The sequence below is a fragment of the Homarus americanus genome, unplaced genomic scaffold (assembly GCF_018991925.1).
Source record: "Homarus americanus isolate GMGI-L3 unplaced genomic scaffold, GMGI_Hamer_2.0 scaffold22232, whole genome shotgun sequence".
Lineage (NCBI taxonomy): Eukaryota > Metazoa > Arthropoda > Malacostraca > Decapoda > Nephropidae > Homarus > Homarus americanus.
The window spans coordinates 332011-347500 of NW_024720295.1; the positions used below are offsets into that span (position 1 = coordinate 332011).

Genomic DNA, 15490 nt, shown 5'->3' on the forward strand with positions numbered 1-15490 from the left:
TGGGTTAATTAAAGGTATAGGTTAATTAAAGGTGTATAGGTTAATTAAAGGTATGGGTTAATTAAAGGTGTATGGAATTAAAGGTGTATAGGTTAATTAAAGGTGTATAGGTTAATTAAAGTATAGGTTAATTAAAGGTATAGGTTAATTAAAGGTGTATAGGTTAATTAAAGGTGTATAGGTTAATTAAAGGTATGGTTATTTAAAGGTGTATGGGTTATTTAAAGGTGTATATTAATTAAAGGTATAGGTTAATTAAAGGTATAGGTTAATTAAAGGTGTATAGGTTAATTAAAGGTGTATAGGTTAATTAAAGGTATAGGTTAATTAAATAAAGGGTAATTAAAGGTATAGGTTAATTAAAGGTATGGGTTAATTAAAGGTGTATGGGTTAATTAAAGGTGTATAGGTTAATTAAAGGTGTATAGGTTAATTAAAGGTGTATATGGCTCATTAATTATATTAAACTTCTGTACGTCTTGTTTGGAAGGGTCTTTAGGCATAGATCACTTGGGGTGGGGGGGGATTGAGAGCGGTAGTGTTGTGTGTGTGTGTGTGTGGTGTGTGTGTGTGTGAGAGAGAGATAAAAGTAAACCTGAAGTATTGGTGGAGTATATCCTGGTAGCTTGGTGGAGTAGTATATATTTATGGTTGAAGCTGATCGTCCACGCCCACGAGTTTACCAGGTGATTAATTAACAAGCTCACCTGACACCCCAGTCCGCGCCCACCTACCTGTATACCTGTCCGCGCCCTCTATGACGTCACCGAGACATGGCGGCCGTGACGTATGTTATGACGTCACGGAAAGTTGAAATCTTATTGGGTGTTAATTTGGTTGTGTCTTTATGACGGCCAGACTTATACCGGTGTTTTGTGGTTTGGTAGGTTAGATTAGGTTTGGTTTGGTTAGATTAGGTTAGGTTAATGATATTTGGTTAGGTTTGGTTTGGTTAGATTAGGTTAGGTTTGGTTAGATTAGGTTTGGTTTGGTTAGATTAGGTTTGATTAGGTTTGGTTTGGTTTGGGTTAGATTAGGTTTCGTTAGGGTTTGGATTAGGTTAGGTTTGGTTAGATTAGGGTTTGGTTAGGTTAGATTAGGTTTGGTTTAAGAAGCCTGAGTATAAATAAGGTTTTAATTGAGGCTATAATGTATGTGTGTGTGTGTGTGTGTGTGTGTGTGTGTGTGTGTGTGTGTGTGTGTGTGTGTGTGTGTGTGTGTGTGTGTGTTGTGTCTGTGTCTGTGTGTCTGTGTGTGTGTGTGTGTGTGTCTGTGTCTGTGTGTTGTGTGTGTGTGTGATAACCAGGTTTTCCTTGAGTATATTGATGAAATATTACGGTGGGGGGTCCACCACACAACCTAACTTACCACCTAACCCACATCCATCCATCACTAACACTATCAACCACTATCACCACAACCACTATCACCACTATTATCCATCACTATCAACCACCACTACCAACATTAGCTTGGTGCAATGGTGTGTCGGGGAGGTGGTGGTGGTGTAGCGTCCTGAAGCTGTCAAGATGTTTCTGTAATGAGGAAAGATGAGGAGAGGGCGAGGGGAGAGGTGAGGAGAGGGGAGGAGAGGAGAGGGGGGGGGAGGTGAGGAGAGAGGAGAGGGGAGGAGGTGAGGAGAGGGGGAGGGGAGGAGAGGAGAGGGGAGGGGAGGGAGGAGAGGAGGTGAGGGAGAGGGGAGGGGGGAGGAGGAGAGGGGAGGGGGGAGGGAGGAGAGGGGAGGGTGGTGGTGGGGAGGAGAGGGACGAATCGAGGTGGAGGAGGAGGTGAGGTGAGGAGAGGGGGGGAGGGAGGAGAGGGAGGGGGAGGTGAGGAGAGGAGGGAGGAGGAGGAGGACGAATCGAGGTGAGGAGGAAAAATAGGCGTGCTGGTTCGATTATTTTCCTTTCCTACACTTCCTTCCCCACTCTCACCTTCTCTCCCCACTCACTCCCCACACTCTCTCCTTCCTCCTCTCTCCCATCCTCCAACATTAACTCCTCCCCACTTCTACACTGTTGGAGAAAACTACTATTGAGGAACACTTTCAGTGTGTGTGTGTGTGTGTGTGTGTGTGTGGTGTGCGGTGAGCGGTGGTGGTGGTGATGACAAGGGTGGTAGCAGTGATGGGGGAGATGGGGGGTAGTGAGGTTATCCGGTGATAGTGTAAATGTCACATCCCGGGTACTGTGCCACTGATGCCCCCCTTCCTCAGCCCTTCCTTCTTCTCACCCTCTCACCCCCTTCCTTTCTCTCACCCCCTCTCACTGTTCATCCCCACCCACCCATCACCTGTCACCACCTGTGTTACCTGACCATTAAGGTAATTTAGACACATCTCTTATCACTGTACCCCTAAATCTGGTTTTGCTCTTACCTCACACAAGAAGTTTTGTGGGAGGGGTGGGAGAGGGGAGGGGTAGTGGGGGGTGAGGGGGGGGTAGGGTGGGGGGGTGAGGGAGGGGGTGGTGGGGGAGGGAGGGGAGGGGTTAGGTGGGGGGTGAGGGAGGGGGTGTGGGGGGGAGGGAGGGGAGGGGTGGGGAGGGAGGGGGAGGGGGGGGGGAGGGGAGGGGTGGGGAGTGAGGGGAGGGGTGAGGGGGGGTGAGGGAGGGGTAGTGGGGGGTGAGGAGGTAGTGTGGGGGTGGAGGAGGGGGTGGTGGGGGGGGAGGAGGGGGTAGTGTGGGGGTGAGGGGGGTAGTGTGGGGGGTGGGGAGGGAGGGGTAGTGGGGGTGAGGAGGGGCAGGGGGGTGAGGGAGGTAGGGGTGAGGGAGGGGTAGTGTGGGAGGAGGGAGGGGGAGGGGGGAGGAGGGGGGGTGGGAGGGGAGGGGGTGGGGTGAGGGAGGGGTAGTGGGGGTGAGGGGAGGGGGTGTGGGGAGTGGGAGGGGAGGGGGTAGTGGGGGGAGGGGAGGGGGTAGGTGTGGGGGGGTGAGGGAGGGGTAGGGGGGGGTGGAGTGAAGGGGTAGGGGTGTGGAGGGAGGGGGTAGGTGGGGGAGGAGGGGAGGGGTAGGGGGAGGAGGGAGGGGGTAGGGGGGGTGAGGGAGGGGTAGTGTGGGGGGTGAGGAGGGGGCAGGGGGGTGAGGGAGGGGTAGGGGGGGGAGGGAGGGGGTGGGGGGGTGAGGAGGGGTAGGTGGGGGAGTGGGAGGAGGGGTAGTGTGGGGGGGTGAGGGAGGGGCAGTGGGGGGTGAGGAGGGGTAGGGGGTGAGGGAGGTAGGGGGAGGATGAAGGTCAGAGTGCTCTATGGTCGACACTGACTTAAGGCCAAGAATGAAGTCACTTAATGAAGTCTTCTCATTTAAATCAGTGAGATGTTGAAGGAAGGAGGGAAGGAAGGAAGGAGGGAGGGGTAAATAGGGAAGGGGGAGATGTAGAGAAGGTGTAAGATGAATGAAGAAGGGAGGGTAATGGGGAAGGAGATGGAAGATGGAAGAGAAGAAGGAGGGATGTGAGAGGAGTCAAGGTGCCAGATTTAGCACCAGAGATGATGATGATGTGGTTGTTGTGGTTGTTGTTGTTGTAGTTGTTGTAGTTGTTGTTGTTGTGGTTGTTGTAGTTGTTGTTGTTGTAGTTGTTGTAGTTGTTTTGTAGTAGTTGTGGTTGTTGTAGTTGTTGTTGTAGTTGTTGTGGTGGTTGTGGTTGTTTTTGTTGTTGTTGTAGTGTAGTGGTGGTGGTTGTGTTGTGTGCTGTGTTCTGTGTGTCTTTGTTTTGATCAGCCTGTACCTATGGATTGTCTTGTTGTTTTGTTTTTTCGTGCAGTGGTATTTGTAATTTATTGATTTTACACACACACACACACACACACACACACACACACACACACACACACACACACACACACACACACACACATAGTCTCTCTCTCTAGCGGGTTAAAAGCGCCCCACATGTTGGAACACGTCACGGGCTGTTTATCAGAGACTCGTCATTATAAATACACAACACTCATTTTACGGACGAGGTAACCTTGGAGCACGATGAGAACCCCTTGAGTACGATGAGAACCCCTTGAGTACGATGAGAACCCTTGAGTACGATGAGAACCCTGAGTACGATGAGAACCCTTTGAGTACGATGAGAACCCTTGAGTACGATGAGAACCCCGAGCACGATGAGAACCCCTTGAGTACGATGAGAACCCTTGAGTACTATGGAGAACCACTTGAGTACTATGAGAACACCTGGAGTACATTGACAACCTACCCCATCTCCTCCCATCCCCTACCCTCCCCCATCCCCTACCCCATCCCCCTCTCCCCTCCAGCCACACACCACGGTCCGTCATTCTTTCGCCACTAAAGAGGAACTCTCAACACATCCACAGCAGAATTTCAGACAGCCAGTAGTGTTAGGTCAAGGCCATCCTAATGTTAACCTAACCTAACCTGGGTCTTGGGATCACCTGAAAGATTAACCCATCCTAATGTTAACCTAACCTAACCTGGGTCTTGGGATCACCTGAAAGATTAACCCATCCTAATGTTAACCTAACCTAACCTGGGTATTGGGATCACCTGAAAGATTAACCCATCCTAATGTTAACCTAACCTAACCTGGGTCTTGGGATCACCTGAAAGATTAACCCATCCTAATGTTAACCTAACCTAACCTGGGTCTTGGGATCACCTGAAAGATTAACCCATCCTAATGTTAACCTAACCTTACCTTCCTTCTTGTATGGTTAATTTGGGTGGTTAATCTTCAGGTGGTTTTTGGTATATGTAATGACTGTGTGTGTGTGTGTGTGTGTGTGTGTGTGTGTGTGTGTGTGTGTTAAGGTTATAGGTGAGTAATGTGTTGTCATTTTTCATTACAGGTAAATAGGTGATAAGTGACGGTGTGGTGGCGGGCGGTGACTGTCAACAGGTAATGTGGATTGTTTTGTCTTAATGGCTTATCTCTCTCTCTCTCTCTCTCTCTCTCTCTCTCTCTCTCTCTCTCTCTCTCTCTCTCTCTCATATACTCGCAGGGAAATTTACTCAGATTTGGGTATTAAGTTTAGGTCCAGATTTAGGTAATTACAGGTACAGATTTGGGTATTACAGGTACACCGTTAAGAGTGAGTGGAAGAAGAGGAGGTTGAGGAGGTGGAAGAAGAGGTGGTGGAAGAGGAGGTGGAGGAGGTACTTGTCATGGTTGAAGCTTCACGGTCAAGTACAGGTTAACTCTCTCTCTCTCTCACGCTAAGAAAACAAAATTCACAGGTACTGAGCCATGAAGTGCGCTGATTGGTTCTTCTTCCCCGTGACGTCGTCTAATTAAGTTGCGGTGATTGGTTCTCTTCAACCGTGACGTCATCTAATTAAGTTGCGCTGTTTGGTTGTTCGTGACGTTATGTAATTAAGTTGCATTGATTGGTTCTTCTCCCCCGTGATGTCATATAATTAAGTTGCGGATATTGGTTCTCCTCCGTGACGTCATGTAATTAAGTTGCGGTGATTGGTTCCTCTCCGCCGTGACGTCATCTATTGTACTCTCTCATCTCACAGTTTGGTTGAAATTAGGTTAGATTTGGTTATGAGACTTAGTGGAGTGTAAATGGTAGTACGGTGATGATAGTGATGATAATGATGATAATTATGGCAACAGTAATAAAAAGATTTAATAATAATAATAGGTTATGGTGGTGGTGGTGTAGGGGCAAATATAAAGATAGATGGATGATGGAAGGAGGGAGGTAGAACGAAGGATGGAAGGAGTGAAGGAGGTAGATGAAGGAGTGGGGGAGGTATATGAAGGAGAGGCAGGTAGAGAAAGGAAGGAGGGAGGGAGGGAGGTGTTGATGGCAGCAGTGTGGGGTGTAAATCTGAGAAACTTTGGTTAAACTATCCAGTAGGGGGGTGGCTCTTCTCACCTCTCCCTCCCTCCGCCCCTCCTACCCTCCTGCCCTCCCTCCCTCCGCCCCTCCCTCCCTCCGCCCCTCCCTCCCTCCGCCCCTCCGCCTCTCCCTCCCTCCCTCCCACCCACCAAACTTTTCCCTCACACACTCCACAGATTGAAGATTCTTACCAGGAACTTACCAGGCATATGAGAGAGAGAGAGAGAGAGAGAGAGAGAGAGAGAGAGAGAGAGAGAGTATTGGTGGGCCCGGTTGATGGAGTGCTTGAGGGTCGTGCGGAGTGGCGGACACGCGATCTTGAACCCAGACACAAAAGTAGACAGGTAGATAGATAGATAGACAGGTAGATAGATAGATAGACAGGTAGATACGTAGACAGGTAGATTTGCAACAGGTAGAGAGTAGGGACCCGTCAACACTGTGTCCCATTAGCACTGTGAGAGCCATTAGGACAACCCCGAGTAGGATTAGGGCCAAAGTCGACCTGATCCCCTTCCCTTACCTCCCCTTCCTCTCCTCTCCCTTCCCACTCCATCCCTTCCCTTCCTCTCCTCTCCCTTCCTCTTCCCTCTCCTCTCCCCTCCCCCCCTCTCCCCCCTTCTCCCCTTGGGTCTTGAAGGCTATACTGGTAGTGGGTGTCGATCTATTGGGGGTGTGGGTGTCGATCTATTAGGTGTGGGTGTCGATCTAATAGGTTGTGGGTTTAAGTGATGGAAAAGAGGAACTAACTGTGAATGAATGAATGGTAGAGAGGGAGGTGGACAATCAGATAATGATCCTTGCTTGTATGGACAGAAGTGTGTGTGTGTGTGGCAGAGGGGGTATCGTGTAGTACCGTACTGGGGAGGAGAGGAGGCAGGGAGGAAGAGTGAGAATATATGTGTGTGTGGATCAGCCCCCCACTCTTACCCCCCTCCTGTTCCCCCCCATAGTCTTGAGTGGTGGGTTGCCATTTATTGATTTACATTACAACTTACTCATGTGAAATTCTTCCCCTCCCTCCCTCCCTCCTCCCCCCACTCCTCCCTCCCTCCCTCCCCACTCCCTCCCTCCCTCCCTCCCTCCCTCCCTCCCTCCCCGTCAAAGTCAAAGTCAAAAAAGTCAAAATCAGAAAGTCAAAAATCAGAATCAAAGTCAGAAAAAAGTCAAAGTCAAAGTCAGAATCCGTCAGAATCGTCATCCGTCTCCATCCATCTCCTCCTCATCCTCCATCTCCATCTCCTCCGCTCCGTCCATCTCTCCATCCTCCGTCCATCCTCCCTCCCTCCTCCCTCCTCCTCCCTCCTCCCTCCACCAGTTCCAAAGTACCCTTAGTAGTAGCAGTACCGGTACCATTATCCCATTTGTACCACTATAGGTATTCCGGTTGTACCATTCTGCTAGTACCAATACCACCATTCTAGTGCCACCAGTGTGTGTGTGTGTGTCCCGGCTGAGGTATTGGCAGGGTCCACGTGTATGCGGGTATGGTGTACGCTAATTGGCCAAGTTTTGATATATCTAGACGACACACACACACACACACACTATTTAAATGAGTAGGTTAGATTGAAGTGTCATTTGGAGGGCTCTTGATGGCTCGTGCTGGCGGTGTTGATGGCTCGTGCTGGCGGTGTTGATGGCTCGTGCTGGCGGTGTTGATGGCTCGTGCTGGCGGTGTTGCTCGCTCGTGCTGGCGGTGTTGCTCGCTCGCGCTGGCGGTGTGATGGCTCGTGCTGGCGGTGTTGATGGCTCGTGCTGGCGGTGTTGATGGCTCGTGCTGGCGGTGTTGATGGCTCGTGCTGGCGGTGTTGCTCGCTCGTGCTGGCGGTGTTGCTCGCTCGCGCTGGCGGTGATGATCGCTCGTGCTGGCGGTGATGATCGCTCGTGGTGGCGCTGTTTTTATGGTGCTGATGTAACCGACTTATCGATTTGTTTACTATTTCTGGAGAAGACCGAGAGCCGCCATCTTGGTCGAGAACTGGGTGATTGACGTCTCTCTCTCTCTCTCTCTCTCTCTCTCTCTCTCTCTCTCTCAGAGAAAATATATGACAAAAGGTATATATAGGTAAATATATACAGCATTACTGAGGGAATATATAATAACCTTAGTAAGGTATAACTAATGAGAATTTATTTTATTTTATTTTATTTAGTTTTTTTACAGGCATTAGCCCACCCGGACACAGGTCACTGACCCACATCAGGGCCCGGGGGGCGAAAATGTAATAATAATAATAATTCATAGTAAATTTATAATAAAAAGTAAGATAAAATATTAATGGTAATAATAATAATGACAACACTGTGATAATAATAAATACAAAGAAATGCAAGAATGAAAAATAATCAAGAGTGAGAAACGCTATATGTATGTTGTGTTGTTAATAGTAAGAGAAACAATTGAGACCCTGTAATTGTGTGTAAATGAGGCAGAAAGACAGATCACCAACCTGGGACTTGGTCACAATTTTCGTGATGCCATACAGCAGCAGGGTCTACCATAGACAACACATTATGGTTCCAATATCTTCCCAGGCAGTAGTACCTCCCTGTGTGGTAGCTGCCTACTACCTACTGTATACTGTCCCGTCCCATCCCATCCCGTCCCATCCCATCCCATCCCATCCCGTATTTCTTTATATTTACCGAAAAACTTTAAAAAAATTTGTGTTTGGCGAATTTTGGAGGCGAATATTTAGGTAGATACTTGGGTGTGGCGAATATCATGAACGATTTGTTCCTTCATAATGGCGATAAGAATGAACAGTGTCTTAGCGTGAGAGAGAGACTTTGAGTGTTGGTGGAAGTGTCACATCTTTTGAAACATATGTAAACACGATGGGGGGGGGTGAACAGGATCCAACATGGCTTCTAAGTATTCTTGTAACTGTTTGGTTATTTTATTATTGATTATTATCTGAACATTGGCTGCCCTAATGTTAAACTAACTCAACCGTAGGTATAGCATTAGGTGGTTAATTTCAGGATTCTGAATAAATATATATAAATATATATATATATATATATAGTATTTATGAGGTTAGGTTAGCCCGGCTGTGCTCCTAAGACTCGTTGGTTAGGTTAGGTTAGCCCGGCTGTGCCCCTAAGACTCGTTGGTTAGGTTAGGTTAGCCCGGCTGTGCCCCTAAGACTCGTTGGTTAGGTTAGGTTAGCCCGGCTGTGCTCCTAAGACTCGTTGGTTAGGTTAGGTTAGCCCGGCTGTGCTCCTAAGACTCGTTGGTTAGGTTAGGTTAGCCCGGCTGTGCTCCTAAGACTCGTTGGTTAGGTTAGGTTAGCCCGGCTGTGCCCCTAAGACTCGTTGTGTTGTTGGAACACAACAGGATATGCTTCGCTATCAACCCAGTACAGCACCGGAAATGTTAATGTTGATAAGGTGTATAATACGTCTGTTGGTGCTGGCTCCTCCACTACATAAGACGTGGGGGTTAGGTTAGGTTAGCTGGCTCCACTACTGAGACCTACAGTGAAAGTGGCTTGGTAGACGCGGGGTTGAGTACTGGGCCGCGCTGTTGGGTTGGACTCTGGAACTGAACTCGTACAAGATGAGATCGTGTTGTGAACATATCTGATTACATTCAGTGTAATTTTTAAGTGAACGTATGTAATTATTTTCAGTGTAATTTTGTCTCTTAATTGGTGACCAAGTGAACGTATCTAATTACAGTCTCAGTGTAATTCTGATACCATCGTGGCCAGAATTGTGCTTTGAGATTGAGTGGACTTACATAGTGTGTGTTTACGTCCACACCAACGAGGAATCAACGTCACTTGGGGGTCACCTGAGGTCGTCCTGGGGCCACCTTGGGTCACCTGTCACCTGCTGTCATGACTGTCCACACCTTATGACAGGTAAGAAGAGCCTCGCGATCTAGTATGTGTTGTGGTAGTTGTGGTAGTGTTCAGTGTGTGTTGTGGTAGTGTTCAGTGTGTGTTGTGGTAGTGTTCAGTGTGGTAGCTAGGTGTTGTGCTCCTAAAGTACTCGTCTACGCCCGTCTGTCTCCCAGTTTGTGGTGTTAGACGGATTGTTCAATGAACCAGTGCACCGTTGTTAGTTGATAAGGTGTATAATACGTCTGTTGGTGCTGGCTCCTCCACTACATAAGACGTGGGGGTTAGGTTAGGTTAGCTGGCTCCACTACTGAGACCTACAGTGAAAGTGGCTTGGTAGACGCGGGGTTGAGTACTGGGCCGCGCTGTTGGGTTGGACTCTGGAACTGAACTCGTACAAGATGAGATCGTGTTGTGAACATATCTGATTACATTCAGTGTAATTTTTAAGTGAACGTATGTAATTATTTTCAGTGTAATTTTGTCTCTTAATTGGTGACCAAGTGAACGTATCTAATTACAGTCTCAGTGTAATTCTGATACCATCGTGGCCAGAATTGTGCTTTGAGATTGAGTGGACTTACATAGTGTGTGTTTACGTCCACACCAACGAGGAATCAACGTCACTTGGGGGTCACCTGAGGTCGTCCTGGGGCCACCTTGGGTCACCTGTCACCTGCTGTCATGACTGTCCACACCTTATGACAGGTAAGAAGAGCCTCGCGATCTAGTATGTGTTGTGGTAGTTGTGGTAGTGTTCAGTGTGTGTTGTGGTAGTGTTCAGTGTGTGTTGTGGTAGTGTTCAGTGTGTGGAGCTACTTGTTGTGGGAACTCGATAAAGTAACTGTGGACAAGTTTCTCTACGCCATTCGCCTCTGTCTACCCAGCAGTAATTGGGGACCTGGATGTTAATCGATTTGCGGATCGTGTTCCGGGGTAATGGTTAGCCAGTGCAGTTGGTGAGTTGTCCGGTCTTCTCGGACTATTCCTTGACACTGGGTCATGCAGCTCGCTAACTCAGGGTGTGGTTGTTGTGTTGGCGACAGCTTCTACACCTTAAACAAATCCACGCCTAAGTGGCCCTTGGGCCGGCCATCCTCGTTACACGAGGGGCAACCATTACTGAGGGGAAGACTGTGTACAAATGTGTCATCAGTCGATTGTAAACAGTTTAGTAGTGATGCCAGTCAGTGACACACCAAAAAATGGACTTGTGGCACCTATTGTGAAGTATTTTGTCTCCGTGTCTTGGTAATAGTGCCAACATGAGGACTAATTAGTGCCAACACCAAATATGAGTAGTGCCAACACGAGAACTTTTATTAGTGTGTGTGTGTGTGCGTGTGTGCGTGTGTGTGTGTGCGTGTGTGCGTGTGTGTGTGTGCGTGTGTGTGTGTGTGTGTTGCTCCACTTGTTGTGTTAAAGTTCACATCCGTTACACTGTCACAACTCACATGTTTCACCATTCTTTTACCCAGTCAGAACCTTCACGAATAATAGGGGGGAACTGGTAGTTGAATGGGGGTAAATGAATGGGTAGAGGGGTGGGTTATTTAGGTTAGATTAGTTGGGTTAGGTTAAGTTAGGGGTTTCAAGTGTGGGTTAGGTTAGGGGGTTTAAAGTAAGAGTTGATTAAGTAAGGTTTCAGTGTGGGTTAGGTTGGGGGGTTGTCAAGTGTGGGTTAGGTTGTCTCAAGTGTGGGTTGGAGGTTGCTAGAGTTTCATGGGGTTGGAGGAAGACCGTTGTGTGGTAAGACTTGGTTTATTAACTTAAGGCAGAGTGTAGTTGACATTTTTAGACAGGAAACGCTAACATGCAACCACACACACACACACACACATACACACACACACACACACACACACACACACACACACACAACAGAGAGAGAGAGAGAGAGAGAGAGAGAGACTAAGCAAACCACGCCCCTACACTGAAAAACCTGTTGACCCTGACCCCGTGACCTTGACCTTTGACCTGTTCAACCCCTTCCTCCCGTCCCATCCCCTCTTCAGAGCCGCCTGACTTGCTTGTGTCAGTTTATAATGATGATGATAATAATAATAATAATAATAATAATAATAATAATAATAATAATTAATTGACGGTTTATTAAGATAACATGGCAGCCCGAAGGCTGAAAATATACAGTGAACAGAGATGTGTGTGTAGAGGATAGACAGCCATACAGACAGTGTACATTAGCGGTAGACAGACATGCATATTGTGTACACTATGAGAAGGATAGACAGACAGGCAGACAGACAGACAGACAGGGCGGCAGACAGACAGGGCGGCAGACAGACAGACAAACAGACGCTACACCCACACTGGTTAACTCTTAATAGGTAATGAAAGAAAATTGAAAGCGGAAATTGGGCGAAGAGGGAGATAAAAATAAGGGAGAGGAGGAGGAGAGAGGGAGGAGGAAAAAGAGAGATAAAATGAGGAGGTGGAGAGGGGAGAAAAAAAAGGATGCGAAGAGGGGGAGGAGAGAGAGACGGGGAGAGAGAGGACAGAGGAAGAAGAGAGAGAAGAGGGATAAAATGAGAGGGGAAAGAGAGGGAGGAGGACAAGAGAGGGAGTGGAGAGGGAGGAGAGGGGAGGCCCATGCAGTACGAGGTGGGGAAACCCTGACGTCTGGCGCCACCACCTTAACGTTGCTTCCCACTCCCTCCTCTTCCTTCCCCTCCCTCCTCTTTCTTCCTTCTTTCCTCCTCTCCTTCCTCTTTCCTCCTCCTCTTCCACCTACAAAAGTGAGTGAAGGAAGAGAGGACTTAGTACAATATGTAGTGGTGGTGATGTTGGAGAGGATCTTTATGGTGGTGTTGGAGAGGACCTTTATGGTGGTGTTGGAGATGACCTTATGGTGTGTTGGAGATGACCTTTATGGTGGTGTTGGAGAGGACCTTTATGGTGGTGTTGAGAGGACCTTTATGGTGGTGTTGGAGAGGACCTTTATGGTGGTGTTGGAGAGGACCTTTATGGTGGTGTTGAGAGGACCTTATGGTGGTGTTGAGAGGATCTTATGGTGGTGTTGAGAGGACCTTATGGTGGTGTTGAGAGACCTTTATGGTGGTGTTGGAGAGTGGTGGATGGTATTTGAAGTTAGTGGTTTAATTTAGTTTATTGATCTGTGGGGGTCTGTGGCTGGTCGTCGTCCGTATTGAACTGTGGGGGCAGGAGGGGGAGGCAGGGAGGGGGCAGGGTGGGGGGCAGGGTGGGGGGCAGAAAGATGGAGAGGGGAGAAGGAAGGAGGAAGAACGGGGGGAGAGGGAAGGAGGGATGGAGGAGAAGAAGACATATGGAGAGGGAGAAGGAAGGAGGAGGAGGGAGGGAGGAAGGAAGACAGAAGGGTAGGAGAGGGAATTGTGTTCTTCGAGGGTTCGGGATTTGCTCTGGTTGTGTGTGTGTGTGTGTGTGTGTGTGTGTGTGTGTGTGTGTTACAAAGCTGGGCGTCGCCGGGTCTTGGGTAATCTTAATTATTTTCCGGAATTTCCTCTTATTTCCGTCTGTATTTCTGCTTCTCTCCTTCTTTTCCTTCTTCTAATTCTCTCCTCCTCCTCAGTCTCTTCTTCTTTCATGTCTTTCTCTTCTCTTCCTTTTCCTCCTCTTCCTCTTACGCTTCACTAACTTTTCTTACCCTTTCCTTCTCTTCCCCTCGCCCCTCCTCCCTCGCCCCCTCGCTCCTCCTCCCTCCCCAACAGTACAATAGCACAGTCCTGGGCAGCGCGTTGTGGTACACCTGACTTAATCTGTTATCTCAAAACACCTGTCTTATCTAGGGAGTTAATTAGCACATGCTTACCTTTATCTTTACAGGTGAGTGTTGCTGGTGGCTTGAGGGCGGTGGTGAGTATGGTGGTGGTGGTGATAGTGATGGTGGTGGTGGTGGTGGTGGTGGTGGTGGTGGTGGTGGTGATGATTGTAGTGGTGGTGATAGTGATGGTGGTGGTAGTGGTGGTGATAGTGATGGTGGTGGTGGTGATGGTGGTGGTGGTGATAGTGATGGTGGTGGTGGTGATAGTGATGGTAGTGGTGGTGATGGTGGTGGTGGTGATAGTAATGGTGGTGGTAGTGGAGAGATTGGATTATTAGATGTCTTTGTGTGAGAGAGAGAGAGGTAGTTACTTGGTCATCCTTGAGAAGTTCCGGGGCGGGAGTCAAGTGTCTTGTGTTGATCCCCGAGTTGTTTAGTATTGGTCTCTCTCTCTCTCTCTCTCTCTTTTTTCTCTCTCTCTCTCTCTCTCTCTTTTTTTTTTCTCTCTCTCTCTCTCTCTCTCTCTCATCCATTTTCTCCGCCTCTCTTTCTCTACTCACTCCCTTACCCCCCTCCTTCCCTCCCTTCTTTGCCATTCACTACAATTCCCCAAGCGCTCCCCTCCCTCCTACCCTCCCTCCTCTCTCACTCTCATTCTAGCTCCCCTCCCTCTCATGCCCCCTCCTAACAACATTTTTCCCTCTTATTCTAATCTTCACTCATAATTCGTCTCCCCCTGCCCCTCTCCCTCCGTCCTTCCCCCTTCCTCCCCCTTCACCTCCTTCCTCCCCCTCCACCTCCCCATCCCCCACACACAACAAGCGTCAGTGTTGCCATCGTCGACCCCCTACACACCCACTCCACTTTTCCTCCATGATATGAAACAGCGTCGGGGTGGACGACGGATACCTCTCACCACCCCTGGACCTGGCGTGGGAAGGGGAGAGGGAGGGCGTGGGAGAGAGGGAGGGCGTGGGGGGGAGGACGTGGGGGAGGAGAGAGGAGGACGAGAAGAAGGGGACAGGGAGGACGTGGGAAGATGAAAGGGTGAGACAGGGAGGGGAGGGAAGAGTGAGGGGCGTGGGAAGGGAGAGGGTATAATGAGAGGTTGGGGGAAGGGCGTGGGAGAAGACTGATGTACTGTATGTATGTATGTATATATGTATGTATGTATGTATGTATGTATATATATACAGTATGTATGTATGTACGTTTGTGTAAACAAATCCAGAAATATAAAGGGAAATACAAAGTAAAAAAAATTCAGGTTTGGTGTCATTAATCAGAATCCCTTAACTACGATACTACCCAATGAGGTGACTGGCTAGTAACCGCTGCCACATAACTTAACCTAACCACCCGAGTAAACAGTGAGAACATATCTTAGTAAATTAACTTTGTTTATATCAGCATAATGACTAGGATCTCTCTCTTCTTATACATCCAGTGAGAGGAAAAGTTACCACTACTACCACCAATTCCAAGCTTACTCAATTTAACCCCCCGATCATCTACCTGTATTGTTTTGATTAAAACTTCAGGTATATAATTGAGTAGCAGTTAGTGATGTGTCAGTTGTTGTTGTTGTTGTTGTGTGTTGTGTCGTCCTCTACAAAACACAGATATATCATGACGGACTCGTAGGGCGTGACGTACGAGTCGAAATATGACAACAGGTTGGCAAGTGGGTAGAAGGTGTCCATATTTTAGGTGAAGCATTACCCTGAAGATTACTCTGACCTCTAAATACACCCTGGCGGAGGTGACGGCGATGTACGAGGCGGAGTAGGCAGGCAGGGTAAGGCTCTATAGTGGAGTAACAGGCGAGCTACGGGCAGTCCCACACCTGCAGGAACCTTCACGTCGAGGAGAATGAGAAAAGCTGCGCCTGTTTGTGGGTTGACGTGAAGGACCGGTTCATCACCCAGTACACTCTCTTTAACCTGGGTGTGTGCCTCTTCCACCCCATCATGGTCATAGTCACCGTTGTGGTGGTGTATCTGACGGTGGAGAACATAGTGACGGGGATGGTGAAGCAGTTCTTGTCGATGCTTCATATCGGGAGCA

General features: G+C 48.5%; 1 long non-coding RNA gene across 1 annotated transcript in view; it reads left to right on the forward strand.

The window, feature by feature from the left end:
• LOC121860495 overlaps positions 1–15490 on the forward strand; it is a 32716-nt gene that overhangs the window by 12868 nt on the left and 4358 nt on the right. Inside the window, exon 2 of the long non-coding RNA XR_006087880.1 lies at positions 4811–4860. This is a non-coding gene — a long non-coding RNA (uncharacterized LOC121860495). The remainder of the gene's footprint in view (positions 1–4810; positions 4861–15490) is intronic.